We start from the raw sequence: 15,637 nt of genomic DNA, 5'->3' as shown, positions 1-15,637 counted from the left end.
CACTGCTTGAAAATAGTGATTTACCACAGAACACATTTTGCTTTAGTCAAACCTTTTTTTTTTTCCTAAGGAAACAGTGTGTGGGCTTATCTCTTGAAAATGTCAGCATGGCTGTGAACACTGGGGAAATTAAAAGACTGAATAGAATGGATTTCTTAGGAAAAATCAGTATGAGTATGCAGAGTTGCATGGCTTATTTATTAAGTTGTGTGCTAGGGGAGGATTATCTGCCTCAGACTTATTTATGACTTTGTGGCAGTGGGTTTTAAATATAGAGGGGATTTTTGCATTGCACAAAGCCAAGATCAAACAGAATCTAAAACTCAGTAACTTTGGCAGCTCTGGCTATGACATAGAAATCAGAAAATCAGAGATATAAATACTATCCCCATCACATCCCCTGCCCAGAAAAAGGAAAGGCTTTGAAGAACATTCTGTAGCCTTTTGACATAGCATCAATTATCCTTTCTTAAAAACAGGTCAGTGGACGATTGATGAAGGTGTGTAGAGTAATGAATGCTGCCTACTGAGGCTGGAAGTCAGTATACCCCTACTTGCCACTGTGGCCAAAAGCACTGGGGCCAAAAAGAACTAAGAGATTTCTCTGTCATGTGAGGAAGAGATTCATAACCTGGACTCACATTTTACAAAAGAGAACAACCGACAAAACTGTGACTATCAATGCAGCTTCCAGCCCAGCTCAAAGGCGTGATGAGTGGTCTCATTTATTTAATGGGGTAATTATGGCTTGGTGCCTTGAAGTTATATGCTGCCAGTTAATAGTAGTATTCTGCACTCATAATGCTTTTTGTTTTTTTAATTGAAAAGTGCTCTACAGCTATTAGTCAATCTTCAGAATATTCCTCAGAGGCTGAGCCAATCTTATCATTCTTCTATTTGAGAAGGGAAAGATGACCAAGTACAGAAAAGTCACACAGAAAATAAAGACAAATATTGGTCCTCAAGAATGCCTGCTCTCGGTCCTAAAGAAATTTAGTACTTTTAGTCAAAAATATGAGTTTTTACAGAGTCTGTGAAATGCTCTGTGATAGTTCTTCAATAGGATATTATCAAATGAGTGTCCATTCTGAACAACAACAACAAAAAAGAAATATGGAACATTAAAAACAGGGTGGATTTTCCTAAAATTTGTATGGAACCACAAAAGACCTTGAATAGCTAAAGCAATCCTAAGGAAAAAGAATAAAACCAGAGGTATCACATTTCCTGATTTCAAACCATACTACAAAGCTATAGTAATAAAAACAGTATGGTACTAACACAAAAATAGACACAGAGAGAGCTTGGAATTAAACCTCCACATACACCATCAACTAAGATTCATCAAGGGAGCCAAGAACACCCAATGGGGAAACGATAGTCTCTTCAACAAGTGGTGTTGGGAAAACTCGATAAACACACACAAAACAATGAAATTGGACCCCTAACTTAACCCACTTACAAAAATTAACTAGAAATGGATCAAAGACTTAGATATAAGACTTGATACCATAAAACTCCTAGAAGAAAAGGTAGGGCAAAAGCTCCTTGACATTGGTCTTGGCAATGATCTTTTGGATATAACACCAAAGCACAAACAACAAAAGTAAAAATCAATAAATGGGACCACATCAAACTTAAAAACTTCTGCACAGCAAAAGAAGCAGTTAATAAATGAAAAGGCAGCCAACAGAATGGGAGAAAACTTTTGCAAACCATATATTGTATAAGGGGTTAATATCAAAAATACATAAAGAATTCAAACAATTCAATAACAAAAGTAAAAACCAATCTGATTAAAAAATGGGCAGAGGAACTAAGTAGACATTTTTCCAAAGAAGACATACAAATGGCCAACAGGTACACGAAAAGATGCTCAACATCACTAATCATCATGGAAATGCAAATCAAAATCATAATGAGATATCACCTCACACCTTTAGAATGGCTATCATCAAGAAGACAAGAGATAGCAAGTGTTGGCAAGGATGTAGAGTAAAGAGAACCATTGTGCACTGTTGATGGCAATGTAAACTAGTTCAACCAATATGGAAAACATGGAGTTTCCTCAAAAAATTAAAAATACAACTACCATATGATCCACCAATTCTTTGTTTTTGTTTTTGTTTTTGTTGAGGAAGATTAGTCCTGAGCTAACATCTGCTGCCAATCCTCTTTTTGCTAAGGAAGGCTGGCCCTGAGCTAACATCCGTGCCCATCTTCCTCTGCTTTATATGTGGGATGCCCACCACAGCATGGCTTACCAAGCAATGCCATGTCCACACCCAGGATCGGCACCAGCGAACTCCGGGCTGCCGAACCAGAATGCGTACAATTAACCACTGTGCCACCGGGCCAGCCCCTGATCCAGCAGTTCTACTTCTGGGTATATGCCCAAGTGAAGTGAAAACAGGATATCGAAGAAATATATGCCCTTTCGTGTTTGTTGCAGCATATTCGCAATAGCCAAAATCTGGAAGCAATCTAATTGCCCATCAATGGATGAATGGATAAAGAAGATGTGGTGCATATATAGAGAGAGAATAGAATATTACTCAGCCATGAGAAAGAAGGATATCCTGCTAATTGGGACAATGTGGATGGACCTTGAGCACATTATGCTAAGTGAGATAAGTGAGACAGACAGAGACAAGTACAGTATGACATCACTTATGTGTGCAATCTGAAAAAAACAAACTCATAAAAACAGAAAGTAAATGGTGGTCACTAGGGGATGGGGGGGACAAGAAAGATGTTGTTTAAGGGTACAAACTTGCAACAACTAGTAAATAAGACCTAGGGATCTAATGCACAGTGAACACAGACAATATTGTATTATAATCATCAAACCTGCTAAGAGACTAGAACTTAATAATTCCCGTCACTGAAAAGAAAGAATAATTATGTAACATGAAAGAAGCACTAATTATCACTACAATGGCAATCATATTACAATGTATAAAAGTATCAAATTAACATGTCATATACCTTAAATTTACACAATGTTATATGGTAAACATATTTAAATTTTTTTAATGTAAAAATCTTTTTAATTAAAAATTTTTAAAAATAGGATGGCTTTTGTCCTATTCTGGCCTCCACAGGTACTCCTGCATATGCAACATAGAACCACTATTTCCTCCAATGCAGTACTTGAAATTTGAGTGTCCTTGAGAGCAAACCTTTTACCTTTTGGCAATAACCCAGTTGGACTAGATATTTAATTAGAATTTCTTCCTGAACGCATAGGTCACTTGCTATTAGAAAACACTTTCTAACTAAAAAAAGTTTGTGCCTTCCATCAAAGAGAATGAATGGCCTATTATTTGAAAGTAGCATCCTTTCTTCCACAGAAACCTCAGTGATATTTGTTTTCTTTCAAGAATCAGAGTTCAAACTTAGCACATTCGTACAAGTATTGTCATGACTGACAGACACTAGGAAACTCAAGTACAGCACGACTCACCCTATAACCAAGTTGACCATGGGAGAGTGGATCTTAGAGCTCAGCCAAAGTGGTCTGGCTCCTGTGACCTAAGGATTTCATCATAAGGCGATTTTACCTAAAAGGCATAAAAGTGACTCTTGGCTGAGACCTGAGAGGAAGTGACTCATCTCCATGATTTCCTGAGAGGTGTTCTCACTCACCCGGAGTCCTGGCTTCCAACACTTCTCATTTATGAAACAGAAATCCTGCCTTCTCTGAGATGACTGTGTTTCTTGGAAGGAGTTCAGCCGGGCAACTCAGATCATCAGGCTTCTCCTGAATCCATATCTGATTCCTGATTTCCATTATAGACTGGAAATAGAAGGACTGCTCACCTTTGACAGGTTCATTTGGTGAAAGATATCTGGCTACTTGCTGATCTTCTTGTTTCAAAAGTCTCAAAAAAAAAACACACTGGCCTTGAACATACAAGTTCAATCTTAGAAATAAAACACCAAAGCTAGAGTAATTCAGAACAGTGTGTTTTTATTTGCTTTGAATTAAGTTCTGTACGAATTTAGGGAACCACATCAGTTTTGCTACTGTTATCCAGGACTCTGACAATCTGATTTGACAAGCATCCATCCTGTTTGGGGTGAACAATTTGTCCTGGATTGCCTGGGACAATCCCTGAAAGTTGCTCATCCCCAAAACTCCCTCAGTCCTGGGGAAACTGGTATGGTTGATGACACTACTTTAACAGCCAACAGTCCAAAATCTCTTCCTGAAACTCTTCTAAGATCTAACAAATCTTACTAAGAGGGATTTCCTTTTAGTATCTCTCCTGTGAGTTCATAGCTACTTCTAAATGATGGGGAACAGCAGGTATATTCATTTCTTAGGGCTGCTGTAACAAATTACCACAAACTGGGTAGCTTAGAACAACAGAAATGTATTCTCTCTGAGTTCTGGAGGCCAGAAGTTCAAAATCAAGGTGTCAGCAGGATCATGTTCCTGCTGAAGGCTCTAGGCAATAATCCTTCGTTGTTTCTTCTAGCTTCTTATGGGGACCAGCAATCCTTGGTGTTTCTTGGTTCGAGGCAGCAAAACTCCAATCTCTGCCTCTCTCTTCACACGGCCATCTTCCCTCTGTTTCTGTGTCTCTCTGTGTCACGCCTCTTCTTATCAGGATACCAGTTATACTGGATTTAGGGCCCACTATTATCCAGTGTGACCTCATTTTAACTTAACTAATTACATCCGCAAAAACCTATTTCCAAATGAGATCACATTCACAAATACTAGGGATTAGGACTCCAACACATCTTTTTGAGGAACATAATTCAACCCATAACAGCAAGTCACCCCTTTCTTCATAATTCCAGTGGTTCTCAACTCTGAACACACATTGGAATCATTTGGGGGAATGTTGAAACCCTCACTCACACACACATACCTACAAATGCCCCTTCCATTCTCCCCACAGCAAGAAATTAAATTTGAATATTTGGAGGAAGCCTGGGCACCAGTACATTTTCAAGCTCCCCAGGTAGTTCTCATATGCATCCAATGTCAATAACCCTTCACGACCTTGACGAATGAGATGTGGAGCTAAAGACAAGAAGAATTACTAAGAACGGCTTTAAGTATGACCTCCTTTCCCCAAAATGAGCCCCCTCCAAACCAGCCTAACCTAATTTTAAGACAACTCAAACTCTTGTGGGTCCCTCAGTAAATTCTGAACTAACAGTAAAAATGTATGTTTTAATAACACTGAGAAAGCACCCAACATTATCTCACCCAAGAGGAAAAGTATCTGGCAATTGAATCTCTCAAAGTCAACATTTTTTTAATGTAAAGTTAATCTGGATATATATTTGACTGTTTTTACTGACCTGAAACTTGTCTTAAAGCAAAAGATTTCCATGTTGTTCATTCCAGAGATATTAATAAATATTTCAGACCAGAGAAAACTGGGCCCTTTCCAAGATGAGTGTCAACCGAAAACACAAAAGTTTTGATTTGGGGAGAAAAATAATTAGTTTCATATAGATGGGGTTTTTCTCTCTACTTTCTCACTGCTTTGTGGTTTTTCTTCCTGCTTAAACTAGAGTTAGGAAGACATTTCTTGCTATTTGCTTTCCCATTCTCATTAACAGTTTTTTTTTAATTTACATTTTCAAGAAATAGCATTTTCTGAAGATGACCAGCAGTGAGCTCACTGAGATCCTACTGTGTGCTGGATGAGCCAAGAGGATCAAGTAGAAATAAAACAAGGTGTTCATTTAAGCAAGTCAAAGATAGTCTATTGCACACTCATCTTCCTTCCTTTCTCTGGGCTCTGAACATCCACACGCCCGCCATGCATTCATCAAGGCACTTTTCTTTCCTGCCAGATCTGTAAGGGGAAAGATTCACTTCTCCTTCCCAAGGTGTTATTGATGCCTACAAGCCTGCAATTACTTGATGAAGCTAATGGGTAGCAGCACTTAAAGGATGGTGCTTTGTGGATCCATTGTCATAATCCATGTACAACAAACCAGACCCAACACAGCCAGACAAGCTTTCAGCCTATTATTATGTGGGGCCTATTTGAATTACAGGTTTGGTTAAATTTATAATTTAGCCATTGCACTTAGCATACTTTTCTTTTCTTTGAAAACTAACTCCAAGAGAGACATTTACAAAATTCCTATCTTCAAGCAGTCAGATGAGAAATATGTCAAGTGACATGGGTGGCTAGAGGGAGGGGATGCGAGTGTACTTAGAGTACTAAACTTAACTGCAAATGGAATTTCACAGCAAGCTACTTTTTACCACTTTGTCAATGGATACAGCATATGTATTCATCCTTGTTTTAACTCCCTGTTAATCCTGCCATAGCCCTGGAAAAAGAGTGGTGTGAAAAACAAGTCCCCATGTCATCCCTCCGCCCTTTCTCATCCCTGCCTGATCAGATAAGCCCTTAACACAGCATGAAGCTATTGCATTAAATGTTAATGTTTTGGCTCAGGAGTGAGGATGCCACTTCAGATGGCCTCCTTTAGTTGGAAAAGAGTAGTATTCACCCGAGAGGTCAGCAACAGATAAATACTTCTAAGACAGGTTAGTTATGCTTTAGATCATTCAATATGTGCACCACGTAAGTGATAACTAATACCACCGTTACACAAATATTTTATTAAAACAAACGTGAAGCCGTCTTGCAAGAAAATTAAATTTCACATATGCATCGTGCATAGTGAATTTGTTTATACATCTATTCAAACAACGGTCGCTGAGCACTGAGCCAGGGCCAAACACCAGGCTGAGTGCTGGGAACGCACAGGCACAGCCTCAGTGGCGAGCTGAGAAGATGGGCGTGCAACAGATAATTACAAGAGACTGTGATAAGTTCTGTAAGAAGACTGTGTACTTTGCTCAAAAAGCCCAGAGAGGGGCTGGCCCCGTGGCCGAGTGGTTAAGTTCGCGCGCTCCGCTGCAGGCGGCCCAGTGTTTCATTGGTTCGAATCCTGGGCGCGGACATGGCACTACTCATCAGACCATGCTGAGGCAGCATCCCACATGCCACAACTAGAAGGACCCACAACGAAGAATATACAACTATGTACCGGGGGGCTTTGGGGAGAAAAAGGAAAAATAAAATCTTAAAAAAAAAAAAAAAAAAGCCCAGAGAAAGGAGACGCTATATCTCTGCCTGGTTGGGAGATGACAGGGAGGTTGTGAAAGTCTTGAAACAGGAGATGATTTTGGTATCGATTTTTAAGAATGAATTATTTACAAAATTAATCAGCCAGGGAAGGACATTCCAAGGAAGAGTATGTGCTAAAGGATGGGGTCAGGAAAGGGGCAGGGGGATCCAGGCAAAACCACAAAGTGTAGCATTGAGTGGCCGTGGAGTGTCCGAAGAGAAGTAGGAAATGCGGCAAGAGGCAGTGCAGGTAGAATCATGAAGAAGTTTATGCATCAAGCTAAGTGGGTTTAGCTTTATCTTCTGAGCCAAAGATCATAACCTGGTGGCTCCCAGAAATTTTTAATTGATCCACACAGTGATCATTTTTTTAAACACTGAGCTAATATTTAAAACTCAGGAATTCCCCCCACACACACACACCCCCCCAAAATCTGATATCTGGCTTTTTAAAAAATATATATATATAGAACTTCTAGCAACAGTAGGCCTGTATTCCCACATTGACTTAACCAGCTGGATATGAGTAGCAGCTGGTTTACTCACACAAGGCATTCACTCTCCAGTTTGCCACAGTCCCTACCATTCTCTATTGTATTTACCACACTAAGGACGAGTGTCAACTGCCATTTATCATTGAGCTTGACCTTGTTTTCCTTGAAATAGAGAGAAATGTTTCTCTGAACCCACATCTCTACCATAGATGGGAAAATAAGAGATGATGAGGGGCACATGATTACTCCCAGACTGCTTTGTTCATTTATGTTAACTGCCTGGTTTCCAAAGGGTACAAACCTGAGTTTGTAACCCCTTCTCTAGACAGAGAGAATCAAGGTGATGGCAAGATGAAATATCTTTTTCTAATGAGTTATCGGGCTTTGAGGGGCTCTGGAGCATTATTAACTGCTGTTTGACTAGAGGACTCAGGATACCTGAACCCTATCTTGGATTCTCTTCCCTGTGATATTCTTGAGGGAGTTAAATGCCCATGAAACAAGAAAAATGGAAAATATGACCCATTTCATTAGTATGGGCTGGACTTGTGCCCTTCACTCCATTGCAGAGATTTTTATTAAACTGGGCTAAAGCCCGTGGTTTAGGCTTAAATCCAAGCTTCTTCCAGCTAGGCAGGGCCTGAGCAATAATGACAGCTTCAGAGGAAGAGAAAGAGTAAGGTGACCACCACTGAACCGGGACGGAAGCCTCTGACCCAGCTTACTACCTGGGACAGAACATAGGACAGAGGAGACATATCCCGGGCCATGGTCCTACCTATTCATGACATGACCAATCCATGTCTGGGAATTTGAGTGCCCTCTGCCAGAGCCCTTAAGAAAGGGACCCTGGTGATAGTGTAAACAAGATGGCTGGGGAAGGAGGAGGTAAGAACATCAGTGAGCAGGCAAATGCAACGTCTGTGAAAGAAATGGCACCTGTAGCATCAAGGAGGGATGGAAATAATTTGTTTAGCTAATGATACAAATAGAACAGCAGGGTACCTAAACCTAGTACCGTCTCCCCAGTACACCTCCTACACCGTGTATGGGTCGCCTCCGCTGGACATGAGGGCCCCCAGAGTATAAAACAGAAAAATTAACAGGGCAGGGCAAAGACAGTTCCCGGGGCAAGGATCGCTCTTTACTGAACCCAGAAGTGGGAGAGGACTCAGGGAAGCCCAGGGGGAGGTGAGATCCTGGACAGGGGACAGTTTAAGGACAAGCAGTGCACACTGCTGTTGGCAGAATTCTCCGCTGCCTCTCCGTCATGATGGGAGGAGAGGCGGGCCCCCCTTCAGGAGCAGACTGCCCCACCACAGAGACGCGGTCACAGAGCCCAGACAGCATGTGTCCCCCGAGGGAGGGGAGACTCTGGTCAAACACTATGAGTACATCAGCTTAGAATCTGGCACAATGTCCCCAGAACATGTGGCCAAAGGAGAGCAGAGCAACTGTCCCAGTGTCACTTGGGAATGACTGTTATGTGACTCTACCCCCTCAGACTCCCATTTCCGTAAGGCGAGGACTCAGCCACGAGTAGCAGAGGAGCCGTCTTTTGGGGAGGCTTAAACAGAGAGGGGTTTAATGGCTTCACGTTACCAGAGGTCCAGCGTGGGCAGTCTGGCTGCTCACCAATGCCCCAGGGCTCCTGGCTCTGTCTGCTTTCCCTCTTCCATGCTTAGCTTCCTGGATTTTATCTTCATGCTTGTCTTAACGGTTGCCGGCAAGAGTGGCAGGCTCCCCACCCCATCCCGGGCCTCAGGTTCACATCCAAGGTGGGAGGTAGTCTACAGAGAGGAGAGAGACCGAAGCAGCTTCTCAAAACCAAGTGAGACAAAACGAGGCACCTCCAGCCCAAGTTCTCAGCCTCCTGGATCTCCCAAAGATTCAGCAGCTGCGTCCCTACGCACACATTCCTGACAACACCCAGTATCCTTATAAGAAACATGTTTCATTTTCCTTTGTCACGTTTATACTAGCTCAAGTTCATTTATGTTTACTTGCAAAAACAAGTCCATGAGGTCACTCATGAGGTCAGTTTCACCTGTCAAATCATACAGCTCCCTCCCTCCGAGTTCACGCGGCCTTTCAACTTTAGTTGGAGGCCCATTTCTAAACCTTTATGTAATTATGGTTGACGGCTTACACAATAATAAGAGGAATGGCAGATACTATTATTGAGCACATGCTACACTCTGGGCACTGTTTGGGGCATTTTACGTTCCTTTTGTCATCCTCACTCAGTCCTGACAAGTAAATGTCCTTGTGCATAAGGACATTGCTGCTCAGAGAAGTAGCTTCCCTGAGACTGCGCAGCTAGTAACGATCCGAACCTAGTTGGGCCTGACTCCACAGCTTAATCCACTCTGCTAGGGTTTTTCAGTGTGTTCTGAGGGCCACCTGTGTTAAATTCACCTTGAATATTGCTAAAAGTTCAGATTCCTGAGTCCTTTTTCAAACAGACTAAATTATACTGTCTAGGGTTGGGACTATAGGTTAGAGTTCAGGACTCTGCAGTTGAAACAAGTTTCTTGGTTAATTCTTCCCCATGCTTTTGGTCCTAAACCATGGGAGCTTCCTGGGTGGGATCTGAAACTGGCCCCGTATACAGAGAGCCAAGAGAGACTGAAGAAAGCGGCAGGCCACTCCAGATGGGTAGGCAGCAGGTTTAACAAGCAAAGGAACTTACATACGAGGCTTGTCCTGGGCGGCCGTAAGACAAGTGGATCTCTGCATCTGCCTGCCAGAATCTTAACAGTCTATGCAGAGGCCTTCCCTGGGTTCACTCACATATTCAGTCCAGATGGTCTCAGCAACACATTGCTCACTCAAGGCCGCATCCTTGAAAATGGCTCCCACTGTGGAACTGTGGGCAGAACATACGTTCAAGAACAGGGGAGGGCTCAAGGGCCAACCCCGGTCATGTCCTCTCTCTGACCTCCTCAGCCTTAAAGGCACAGGCCCTCCTCTCAGAGGCTCTCCTGCGGTTCAGGTGGGGGTTATTGTGGTTAGCTCTCCTGTGGTCAGCTCCTGCCAGCATTTTTCACTGGAGTCAGTAGTGGTATAAGGACAAATAAAAATTAAAAATAAGAGGCTTAATTCTCCCTGTTGAAAATAATAGAAGAAACTTCTCGCACTTCCTTTTTCTTAGAGCATTTACTTTAGAAAACTTACCATTGTAAGTACTTTCTCCTCTGAGATGTATATAAATCCTTTTGAAAACTAACTAGGCCTTTTGTCAGCTCTAGGACCCAGAAATGTCTTCTCCAAGGACCTGGTAGCCATCTCTCTGAAAGGTAGATATCTAGGGAGATAGCACCCCTGCCTCCCAGTTTCTGTGGGAAGGTAGGAGCCTAACTTTGGTGGGTGCCCTGCTTCAATTTGCAAAACTACGTCCTGTCATAAAGACAGGACGTTTGTTTTCCTCTGGATAAAGCCAATAAGCCAACACAGAGGGTCACCCCAATTACCAGGTGAAATTAGGATGGACTATGTGTGACAAGTGGTTCCGTCAAGTCCTCTTACTTGAGGACTAGTTACTGTTTATCTTGAAACACGCATGGAATGGGTTGTATCTGCTTTGCTACATAAGGGAATGAGATTTCTTTCTGTCTTTGCAATCTCTTAACGGATTGCCTATGACATCACCTCATTCTGGTTTAACACTTATTCAGTAATAAAACTCTTTTTCTCCACTACTTTTGTGGAGAGGATTTCTGGGTTGGGAGAAGATTTGGCTTTTAATTATATTTCCCCAATGGTAGCAATGTTCCTACTTTGCAAGATGAAAAAAATAAGTTTTAATTCTTCCTAAATCAGCTTGGTAGAAAAGATCCCCAAGAAAATGGTATTATTCGTGGCCATATCAGGGGTAAAGATAACAACCTAAAGCACCAGAGACATGTACCACAAGTCTCATCTCACACTTGCTACACCTTCACCCTTTCATGGTAGATAAATTCCCCCCAAAAGAACCACCTCACTTTCTTCATCTGTGAGCTGGGATGCCATAACAACAAAACCACATGGCAGCTGAAGGCACTTCCTCACAGAAGGTTCCTGTGAAAGTGATTATCCAGGAAAAGGTCAAGTTAAAATGATTCTGGAAACCACACTTGTAAAAGCTCATTTCAGGAAATAACATACAATAGAAATAAGATAATCGAGTCTAGAAAGGTTAAAACTGACAATTTCCACCCACAACATCCTTTCCCGCAAAGCCCTCGGGGCAGACTTTCCTGTGAAAGCTGAACAGGTCTGCACTCCCGGCGTCAGTTCATGCAGCAGGTCAGGGCTGATAAACCCACCCCACAAGGAGCTGAGTATAGGCTGAGTCAGGGACACAAAGGTTCCTGGGGGAAATAAGTCAGTTCCATCAAGGATAGAAACACTTACTTCTTCTGGAATTACAGAAAGAGGATTTCTTCCCTCTGCCATTCTAGGATTTTCACCTGCAAGGCAGATAAGGGAAAACTTAGCTGAAGAAATTGAGAGAAACGAGAGTCAAGAAGATACTAGGCTTTTTGTTTGTTTAGGATTTCGTTTTGGATTTTTTGCCTTTCAGTCACTTTTTTGCAATTATTTTCCTCAAAGTAAGTTAAAACCTCTCAAACCTATAAAAATATTATGAAGGAAGAAAGAAAATAGCACCAACTCCATTTTTCATTTAAAATCACCAGAAGCCAAAAACTCTGCATAAGTTCCATGTTTCTTAATGTTTTCTATTAAATGTATAAAAGACATAAGAATAATCAGAATTTCTTTACTAAAAATCCTGAGTTTGCATTTTCACTCCTTTGCCAGTTAGTTAAAGCATAAATGCTGAAAGAAAACTTCCTCTATGCTTGTAAACACAGGAATGGACCCCCTTGCCTGAGGAATTCTTCCAAATCCTTCACTCATTTCTAATTTAACTGTATACGGTCTGGGACTTTGTCATTGAGTGTGATGCTGGCCCTGATATCAGTTCCCCTACATTAAACCCAGCATATATGGGGTTAAAACCAAAGCACTCTTTCCCTGCTTACTCCCTGGCTTCCTGGCTCCAGAATCCACTATGTGCCATGGAGACAAACAGTCAAGGTCGCTCACCTGCAAATTCCCTTATCCTCCTCCTCTCAGTAAGCAGTGTCGCAAGGCCAAATACAGGCTGAAGGGAAAGCCCCGACTAGCAAGGCCACTGACTCACCCCGCCCCCCATAAGCAGCCACTTTCCTCACAAACCTTTAAAACCCCTTGCTGCCCCTCTTTTGGGAAGACGAGATGAAACAAGACAAATTTGAGGGCTCACTCTCATCTCCCAGCTGATGTCATCCAAAATAAAAACCCTTTCCCTGCCATAAGCCTGGCGTTCCAGTTTTTATTTGGCCCTTCTTAGGTGGCAGATAGCGAACCTATGTTTGTAGGGACTAACAAGAGTAAGGTTGACAGCTCGTCTTAGATTTCAATTTAGATGAATGTGCTTCTGTCCTGAGAAGGTGTGTCCAGCTCCAGCTTCATCTACTGTTCCTGGCTAATCCCTAACAGCCCCACAACTGACTCTAAGAGAGCAGCACAACCAAACTGTCCACCCCCCTCTCAGGACAATATCAATAATGGGACCACTTTGGACATTTGGAATATAATTGCAAACTTTAATCAGAGGCCAGTAAAATTCTTTATCCACTAGATGGAAAAATAAAGGACTTGTTACGTAGAATTCCTTTGGTTTAGTCCATCATGGTTGCCCCTAAAGCCAGGAGTGGAAAATTACCTACGAAAGGGGCAAGATTAATAATCCTTTCTAGGTCACGAGAAGGCTTTTTTTCATACAGACTACATGACCAACCTCCATTCTAGAAAGTAATGCAAGCCCCAAGTCAATTTAGGCTTGTGTAAGTGTCAAACAGCCAGCACTGTGCAGCACCCAGCAGACCTCAGCCCTCGCCTGCACTGATGCAAGTGTGGTATTGGTAAAGATGAAGAGCATGTGGACAAGCTGCATCTTCAACATCCCCTGTCTGTCTTACACCCACCTCCCCACAACTACCTGCAACCTCCCCCCAGAAACAGGACTACAAACCAACAGGTCGTAATTCAAATCTATTGCTACCAGAGGAGGAAACATTCTACAACAAGAGAACATTAACATAAGATAAGGCTGAAACAAAAAGTCAATGTGTAGACACTCTACTTACGCCATCAGTGATAAAAACTGTGTCTCCTCTTTCCTGGTAGAGCTGTGATACTAACTTTAAATTCTTTCATCATGCATTATCTCTGGATCTCTAATGTGTAGGGCTTAGAGATTCGCTTTCCTTTTCATTTTAAACACAAAGAGCATCTGTTGGCTGAAATAGTCATCTATTACCGACATCCCACTTTCCCCTCTATTATCAGCCCAAAAAGGTATGCATGACTGTGACCAGCAGAAGAGCTCTGCTGTTTGCTCTGCAGCCAACAAAAGGTTTTGGAACCAAGCTTAGAGGGAGCTTGGGGAATGAGGTGGGCCTGTTGGTCTCCATGTAGGAGTGAATTGGAGGAGGTAGTGGCCCTGAAAAGACACGAACTACAACATGAGAACATTTCCCACTTACAAGGTGGGTGTTCCTGGTTCCTGCTGTGCTCTGACTCACATTGAGAATAAAGTGGAAAATAGTGGTCCTTTTAAGTGCTTTCCAACAGCCTGTTCCATGTGGCTCCTGATGGCAAAAATGATGGGGAAAATGAACGATACGGCACACATGGTTAGCTGACTAAACCATATCTATTTCTCCTTCTTGCTAATAAAACCTTAATTTTGACTGGAGTGAAAATATGTCCTATCCCAGGGAATGAATTTTGATTGGTGTAAATCAATCACGACCACCCACTGCCCACTTTCCCAGTCCTTCTTGCACTGGGGGGCAGCCATGTGACCCAGTCCTGGTAATGAACTGTCAAGGGAAGTCAGGCAGGGACTTTGGGGGAAAGTTCAACTTTCCTAATAAAACAGAGAGACAGGTTTGGCACTGTCCTTTTCTTCCTGCCTTGAACACAGATGTGGTGTCAGGACTTAGAACATTTTGCTACCAGGAAAAAAAAGGCCAAGAGAATCTTAGAGACACTAGCTCTAATGTCATTGAACCACTGAGCTAATAATGCCAGCTTGTTACGTGGGAAAAATAAACCTGCAGTCCAAGTTTCTGTTGTTCACAGTAGAAATCATTCCTGAGCCAAAATATCCACTCACCTTCTATTGCTTTGATAGAAGAGTACAAAACGGGGAGGTTTCTCTTGAGGAACACCAATGCTTACATTGCCTTTATGTTTATTTGGGATTCCCTTTATAATGCAGCGTTAATGTTCATATTTATGTCAGGTTCACAAGAACCTGCCCTAGTGAAGGACCAACCCATAAAGAGCTGCCACCAGTGTTTTACCCTCACAGCTCAAAACTGTCTTTGTCAAGACAAAGAAAATCCGGTTGGTTCATCTGCCTGGTCTGCCCTGGCCACACGCAGAGAAATGGTTTTCACAGCCAGTTAACACCATGGTGTGGCGGACGGCTCAGAGACAGAAGAAAAAAGGTATTCTCAGTAAAAACGAAGACTCAGAGAGCTGCCAATAAGGAGAAAGTGGATCTTAAAATCATGGTATCACAGGGGCGGGCTCGGTGGTGCAGCAGTTAAGTTCGCAGGTTCCACTTCGGCTGCCCGGGGTTCGCTGGTTCAGATCCCGGGTGCGGACATGGCACGGCTTGGCATGTCATGCCGTGGTAGGCGTCCCACATATAAAGTAGAGGAAGATGGGCATGGATGTTAGCTCAAGGCCAGTCTTCCTCAGCAAAAAAGAAGAGGATTGGCACCAGTTAGCTCAGAGCTAATCTTCCTCAAGAGAAAAAAAAATCATGCTATCACAGCAGGAAAGTTTATACAGGAGTATTCTTTCATAGAGGGAAGAACAGTTTGCCTAACTAGATGAAATTCTGGTGTCTTTCAGCTATTGATGAAATTCAGGAAAGATGGTCAACCACCCAGGACCTGATGATCATTCACAGGCAAA

General features: G+C 42.4%; 1 long non-coding RNA gene across 2 annotated transcripts in view; it reads right to left on the bottom strand.

Annotated features, from left to right (window-relative positions):
* LOC103559798 (uncharacterized) overlaps positions 1–10,481 on the bottom strand; it is a 173,812-nt gene extending 163,331 nt beyond the window's left edge. The window contains exons 1-2 of one of the 2 annotated variants that reach the window (XR_547056.2): positions 10,305–10,481; positions 9,215–9,402 (exon numbers count right to left, since the gene is read on the bottom strand). This is a non-coding gene — a long non-coding RNA (uncharacterized lncRNA). The remainder of the gene's footprint in view (positions 1–9,214; positions 9,403–10,304) is intronic. The other variant, XR_011526537.1, reaches the window with a different exon arrangement.
* Positions 10,482–15,637: the final 5,156 nt, after the last annotated feature.

Source organism: Equus przewalskii, chromosome 14, assembly GCF_037783145.1.
Source record: "Equus przewalskii isolate Varuska chromosome 14, EquPr2, whole genome shotgun sequence".
Classification (NCBI taxonomy): domain Eukaryota; kingdom Metazoa; phylum Chordata; class Mammalia; order Perissodactyla; family Equidae; genus Equus; species Equus przewalskii.
This window is presented reverse-complemented; position numbering and strand designations above follow the sequence as displayed.